This window comes from Pipistrellus hanaki (assembly GCF_964339955.1).
Source record: "Pipistrellus hanaki genome assembly, chromosome: 7".
In the NCBI taxonomy this organism is placed as follows: domain Eukaryota; kingdom Metazoa; phylum Chordata; class Mammalia; order Chiroptera; family Vespertilionidae; genus Pipistrellus; species Pipistrellus hanaki.
The window spans coordinates 40,325,529-40,332,678 of record NC_140509.1 but is presented as its reverse complement, the minus strand read 5'-3'; positions in this window follow the sequence as shown (position 1 = coordinate 40,332,678).

Below are 7,150 nucleotides of genomic sequence, written 5' to 3'. Positions count from 1 at the left end.
TAACTATCGTTTATCATTACTTATGACTAGAAGAAGATGAGATTTTTCATCCTCAATTCTATTCTATTTTTTTATTTTAATGATGTGAGCTCTGAGAAATCTTTATTCCCATTAGTAATTGGAACGGGATAAGTTTTATTGTGGCAATATTACTCAATTTTAAAAGCTTCTTTCAAGGTATGTGCTAAAAATATTGCAACTGACAACTTGATTAGGTGCTTCTTCAATTCTGTGGAAAGCGCAGAACGGAATCCACCTAACTTGCACAGTATTTGTTACCCAGTTATTAGAGTCCTTCATTTTGGGAAATCTCCCGAAGAGGTTTTACTAGGAGTTATCAAATAAGCGTTAGTTACTCTTACTCGTTCACTTAGAGGCTCCTTGATATATGCAGAAAGGGTTGGGAAAATTGGAAAACTTCCCCAATTGTTACTTTGTTAATGTCAATTCACCTTTGTGAATATAATATTTTATCTTTTGTGATTTGCTTTTAAAAATCATTTAAAAATTTTTTCAATTACAGTTGATGTACAATATCATATTAGTTTCAGGTATAAAACCCAGTGATTAGACACTTTCAAAGTGATCACCTCAAAAAATCTAGTATCCATCCGACACCTTACATAGCTATACAATATTATTGAATATATGCCCTATACTACACTTTACATCTCTATGATTATTCTGAAACTACTAATTTGTACTTCTTTTTTTTAATCCTTACTGGAGAATGTGTTTATTGATTTTTAGAGAGAAACAAAGGGAGGGAGTCTCAGAGAGAGAGAGAGAGAGAGAGAGAGAGAGAGAGAGAGAGAGAGAGAGAGGTAGATCTATAGGTTGCCTCCTACATGTGACCTGACAGGGGATCGAACCTGCAACTTTTTGGTGTATGGGGCAATGCTCTAACCATTTGAGCCACTCAGCCAGGTGTTCTTTCTAATCACCTCACCCTCTTCACCCATCCCCCAACCTCCTTCTTATCAGGCAACTATTAAAATGTTCTCTGTATCTGAGTCTGTTTCTATCCTACTTGTTCATTTATTTTGTTTATTAGATTCCACATATACATGAAATCATATGGCATTTGTCTTTATCTGATTTATTTCACTCAGCACAATATCCTCTAGATCCATCTATGTTGTGGCAGATGGCAAAATTTCATTCGTTTTTATGGCAGAGTAACATTCCATTGTATATATGCACCACTTCTTCTTTACCTATTAACCTATTGACACTTAAGTTGTTCCCATATTTTGACTATTGTAAATAAGGCTGAAATGAACAAATCTTTTCAATTTTATTGTTGTAGGTTTCTTTGGATCAATGCCCAGAAATAGAATTGCTGGGTCCTTCTTTGATTCTTAGTATAGCCTTTGCTTTAAAGTCTATTTTGTCTGGTATAAGTATTGCTAGTTCAGCTTTTGTTTTGTTTCCATTTTCATAAAATATATTTTTCCAATCCTTTACTTTCAGTCTGTCTGTAACTTTCTACCTGAAGTTGGTCTCTTGTAGACAGTATATGTAAGGGTCCCGATTTCTTACTGGTTCAGCCACCCTTTGTCTTTTGATGGGAGCATTTAATCCATTTGCAATTAAAGTAATTATTGATATACATGTATTTATTGTCATTTATTATTCATATTTTTTAATCATTTTCTTTCCTTTTTAAAATTTAATATTTCATGTAATGCTGATATGGTGATGATAAACTCCTTTAACTTTTTCTTGCCTGGAAAGCTCTTATCTGTCCTTCAATTCTAAATAATGGCTTTGCTGAATAGAGTAATCTTTATTATAGGTTCTTGCTTTTGTCACTTTGTATATTTCCTGCCAATCCCTTCTGCCCTGCAAAGTTTCTGTTGAGAAATCAGCTGACAGACTTTGGGAGCTCCCATATAGGTAACTATCTTTCTCTTGCTGCTTTTAAGATTCCCTCTTTATTTTTATCCCTTTGGCATTTAAATTATGATGTGTTTTGGCGTGGACCTCTTTGATTTCATCTTGTTTGAAATTCTTTGTGCTCCCTGGATTTGTGTGTTTTTTTCCCTTCACTAGGTTCAGGAAGTTCTCAGTCATTATTTCTTCAAATAGGTTCTTAATCCCTGGCTGTTTCCCTTTGCTTTCTGATACCCTTATGAAGCAGATGTTGTTATGCTTGATGTTGTCCCAAAGGTCTCTTAAACTATCCTCATATTTTTATTTTTTTTATTTTTTTATTTATTTTTTTTTTTTTATTTTTTTTTATTTTTTTTTTTTTTTAGGACATTGAATTCTTTTTTTTTTTTTTTTTAATAAGTTTTTATTTTTCATATTATTACAAATGTTCCTTCCCCCCCCCCCCCCACCATTGCTCTCCTCCACCAGGTTCCCACCCCACCCTCTGCCCTTTCCCCTCTCCCCATTGTCCTCATCCATAGGTGCACAGTTTATGTTCAGTCTCTTCCCACGCCCCCCTCTCCCCTTTTCCCCAAGAATCGTCAGTTCACTCCCCTTCCATACCTCTGATTCTATTATATTCAACAGTTAATATTGTTCATCAGATTTTTTTAATTTCCTTGGTTTTTAGATTCACTTGTTGATAATTACGTATTTGTTGTTCATAATTTTTATCTTTGTTTACTTTCTCTTCTGAAAGAACCCCTTTCAGCAATTCATATAATTCTGGTTTGGTGGTGATGAACTCCTTTAGCTTTTTTTTATTAGTGAAGCTCTTTATCTGGCCTTCGATTCTGAGTGATAGCTTTGCTGGGTAGCTTATTTTTGGCTGTAGGTTCTTGCTATTCATCACCTTGAATATTTCTTGCCATTCCCTTCTGGCCTGCATGGTTTCTGTTGAGAAGTCAGCTGACAATCGTATAGGTGCTCCTTTATAAGTTACTACCTTTTTTGCTCTTGCTTCTTTTAATATTCTCTCTTTATCTTTTGCTCTTGGAATTTTAATAATGATGTGTCTCGGTGTGGTCCTCTTTGGATTCCTTTTGTTTGGAGTTCTGTGCGCTTCCTGGACTTGTAAGTCAAATTCTTTCACCAGGTGGGGGAAGTTTTCTGTCACTATTTCTTTCAGTATGTTTTCGATATCTTGCTCTCTCTCATCTTCTGGAACCCCCATAATTTTGATGTTGGTTCGCTTGAAGTTGTCCCAGAGGTTTCTTACATTATCTTCAATTTTCTGGATTCTCTTGCCTTCTAGCTTCTGTGGAGGAGTGTCTTCTGGCTCTTTATGTTCCAAATCTTTGACTTGATTCTTGCAATCTTCCCTTCTGTTTTTAGGACTCTGTAGAATATTTTTTATTTCAGACAATGTATTCTTTATTTCTTGTTGATCCCTTATCATTTCTTGTTGACTCCTTATTAATTCTAGTTGATCTCTTTTCATATCCTCATAGGCCTTATCCATCTTTTCTAGGAAATTCTTGAAAAACCTTATAAGCGTAGATTTGAACTCTATATCCAGACGCTTTTTGTCCTCCATTTCTTTCGTTTGTGATCTATTTTGTTGTCGCATTTCGCAGTTACAGATGGGACGGGGTTTCAGGGTGGAGCCTGCAGCTTTGGCTTCCGTCAGCCCCGCCCTATGCGGGTCCTTCAGTGCTCGCTGCCGGCGCCTCTGAGAGAAAGGTGCCCTCGATTTTCGCCTGCTGCCAATCAGTCTATGCTCTCCCCCAATGAGCCCGGTATTGGGGTTCAGTTCAGTTGGAAGTGGAGTTGGAGGTGGCGTTCACAGCAGTCTGGAGCCCCAGTCTCCTTCCCGCCAGGGCAATCCCGCGGCACAGCGGACCGTCCCTTCTCTGGGGGCAGTGTGCGCGCCTCCGGGACCTCCTTTCTCCGCTACCCCGGGTTCCGACTTACAGCCCAGCTCCCTATGGCTGAGCCTGAGTCCCCGGGGTCTGGCCCAGAACTGGGGTTCAGAGCAGTCAGGGGCCCAGCACAGTCGGAGTTTTCTCTCCTTCCCGCTTGGGAACGCCCGCCAGGCACTCGGCCTCCCTCCTCTCCGGCTCCGTCCTCTCCGCGCGCGCGCCGCGTGTCTCCGTACCTTAGGCTTTTACAGCTCCTCCGTGCTTCCTTCTGGTTTTCTCCTTGCTTCTTGTTGTAGGATTTCCAGTCAGTCGACTTTCCTGTAGTTCTGGGTAATGTCCATTTTATATTTTAGTTGTATTTTATTAAAATTGTTGTGTGCGGCTGCGGCTAGTTGCCTACCCGAGCAGCCATCTTGGATTCTTTTTTTCTATCCTCATATTTTTAAATTATTTTTCTTCTTGCTGTCTTGATGGAGTGCTTTCTGTTTCCTTATCTTTCAAGACTAGGAATGTGCTTTAGAATAGTGCTTCTTAAATTTTACCGCACATATGAATATTCATAAAATGAAGATTCTGATTTACTAGGTCTGAGGAAGGGCCTCAGTTTCTGTAGATCCAAGAAGCTTGCAGGTGATGCAGATGTTTCCCATCTATGGATATGATTCATGAGAGAAGGGATAGTCTACACATTCTCTTGGAAATACTTTATATGTTTGATAGGAATGCATCAAGGTTAAGTGTGAGGTTATACTCCCTGACACGTGTCTGGAAAGAAGCAGTTATTCAATGTGTAGTGTCACCAGCCTCGGCTTTTAATAGTAAACTGGCTGCGATGGGATAACGCAGCTACCTAACCTCTGCACAGAGATGGCTGTGGCAGCATATGCAGGCATGGCACAGTTCTTCTCAAAAAGTAATATTTGGTTATCTCTAAAACACAGACCAAAGAGCTTTCAGAAAGTCAGAATTCTTCACCCTGATTACGTACACAATTATTTTACCTTGGAAGAACTTTAGAGCAGCTATAACTATAAATAGTTTAAACCATAAAACTATTTCAGTAAGGATTCAGAGGCTATATACCTTGAAGAAATATAACTTCCTGGTGAACATATAAAATTAAACTAATTATAAACTATAATTAAATGGATTTATAGAGTTTTAAATTATGGACTCATCTAACGTTGGGTAATGCTAAAAGAAAATAAGGACTAATTCTAGGATACTCGGTCTCTAGCCTTTTGGAGGGAAGTAATGTGACAGGAAGATGATTTCCCTGTCAAGGACAACCTTGGAGTGTTTGAGTAGAGACACGCCATCTCTGCATAAGAGTGCTTATCTTTCTGTTCTTTATAGTGGCATCATGCATTCAGATCAAGGAAAAGTGGCATCAAATCACAAGGGTAAAAATATGAGAAGAGAAGGGGGCATTGCAGATTCCTATTTTGCCTCAATGGACATTACTAGCTCTAGCTGACACAACAAGAAACCAGTCCACTCCCCCACACCCTGCCCCTACCCCAGACTCATTCTTAAGCTAGTTCAATATATATAGATTTTAAATAAGCATATAAAACAAAACAAAGTTTTAAAATGTTTCTATTTTAGTAAATGCAGCTTGACAATTTATTTTGTTTTCAAAGGCAAAGAAAGATGGATAAAAGACAAGAAAAGTATGATATTACTGTGCTCACATCAATGTTTCTCAATCCCTTTCTCTCCCCTTCCCTTCCACTCTCTCTGAAAATCAATGGAAAAGTATCCTTGGGTGAGGATTAACAATAGCAACAAAAGTCCCTTCTCCAGTGAAACCTTTCTTGGATGTCTCCTTCACCCCCTTTCTTCTTCTCTACCACCTCCCACTCTTCCAGAACTAATTGTCCCATCCTGCCATCCTGTGTGTCCCCGTGGTAGTTTAAGCATTCTTCTGTTGGTATCTTTAAGACATGATATATTGCCTTTGGTTGTCCACCCTCATCCCCTCCCTCCTGTATCCCTAACTACTTGCCTTGAAGATGAGTTCCTTGAGAACATGGCACGCTTCAATGTGTGCCAGGACTATGCTATATAAAAAAAAATGCAATAAAAGATAGTTTTCACTCTCAAGAGCTAACAGTCTAATGAGAGGTAGTCAGCACAATTCTCAATGTGAGTGATGAGTACTGTGGCAGGGGCATTGACAATATCATGGGAGCACTCTTAGGGACACTACTCTTGGGGGCTAGGGGTGATTACTAGAAAGATGATGCTGAATATTAGAGGAAAATAGGAGTTTGGGGACAGTCCAGGGAAAGAACATTCCAGGCAAAGTCACAAAGCCATGAAAGAACATAGTAGATTCAGTGCAGCATCAGCAGTGTGATGCTATAAGAACAAAAAGTTTGTGTAGAAGAGTGATGAGAAACGAGGTTAGGGAGCCGAATAGGGAAAAACTGAGAAGGTCTCAAGGGTCATGCTAGGGAGTTAAGATTCTATTTCCAAAAGCTATTGCAGTGTCTGGCATAGAATACTGACCATCACATTGCTGGTGGTTCTAACGCAGGGATTGCTCACAATCAATACAGAAATCAAAAGGCACGGTCACATAATTGATGTTTGGCATTGCAACTATTGCACTGACATCTTTGCTTTGGGAGAGAAAAATCAATGTCAAAGAACTAGATTTTTCTGCATTTTTAAAATCCAATGATCAAAGACATAAATAGGACTGGGTAACTGTACATGAAAGGGATGATAAGTAAAATGGGAAAGCTTGGAAGTAATATACACTTAACACTCAGGGCTCCTCTGCATTTTTCATACACTAATGACTATTAGCAGAGATCTTAGCTTGAGGTCTGTTAACGAGTCTCTTGGGGTTCTGAAAACATCTTGAAATTTTTGGCAACATTTTGAGCATATGTGCATATGTGCATTTGTTTATTTTCCTAGCAATGTGGGTTACGAATTTTTATCAGCTTCGAAAAAGTTTAAGAGCCACCACTGGCTTCTAGCATAGATAACTAGAACAAAAGGACAATCTGAACAAAACAACTTGGTTTAGATATCGCATGTGAGATTATAGTTGCAAAAAATTATTTTGGGTGGAGTGTAGAGTTAGTAGGTGGGCCAATACCCAATGGTCTAATAAACAGTACCGTAAACCCAGAGCCTTATTATAATAACACTTTGTATCTTGCTCACCTTGAGGGTCCGTGTAGTCAGTGAGGGAGGGTCTTCTATACACAGTCCTTTACCACAAGCAGTTTCCTTCCATGCTGTGGCTTGGCCATCTTCAACATGTCACTTCAAGGGTGCTCTGGCATCATCAAGGTAGCACTCAGAAAAAAAGAGAGGACACACGAGGAAGGCAC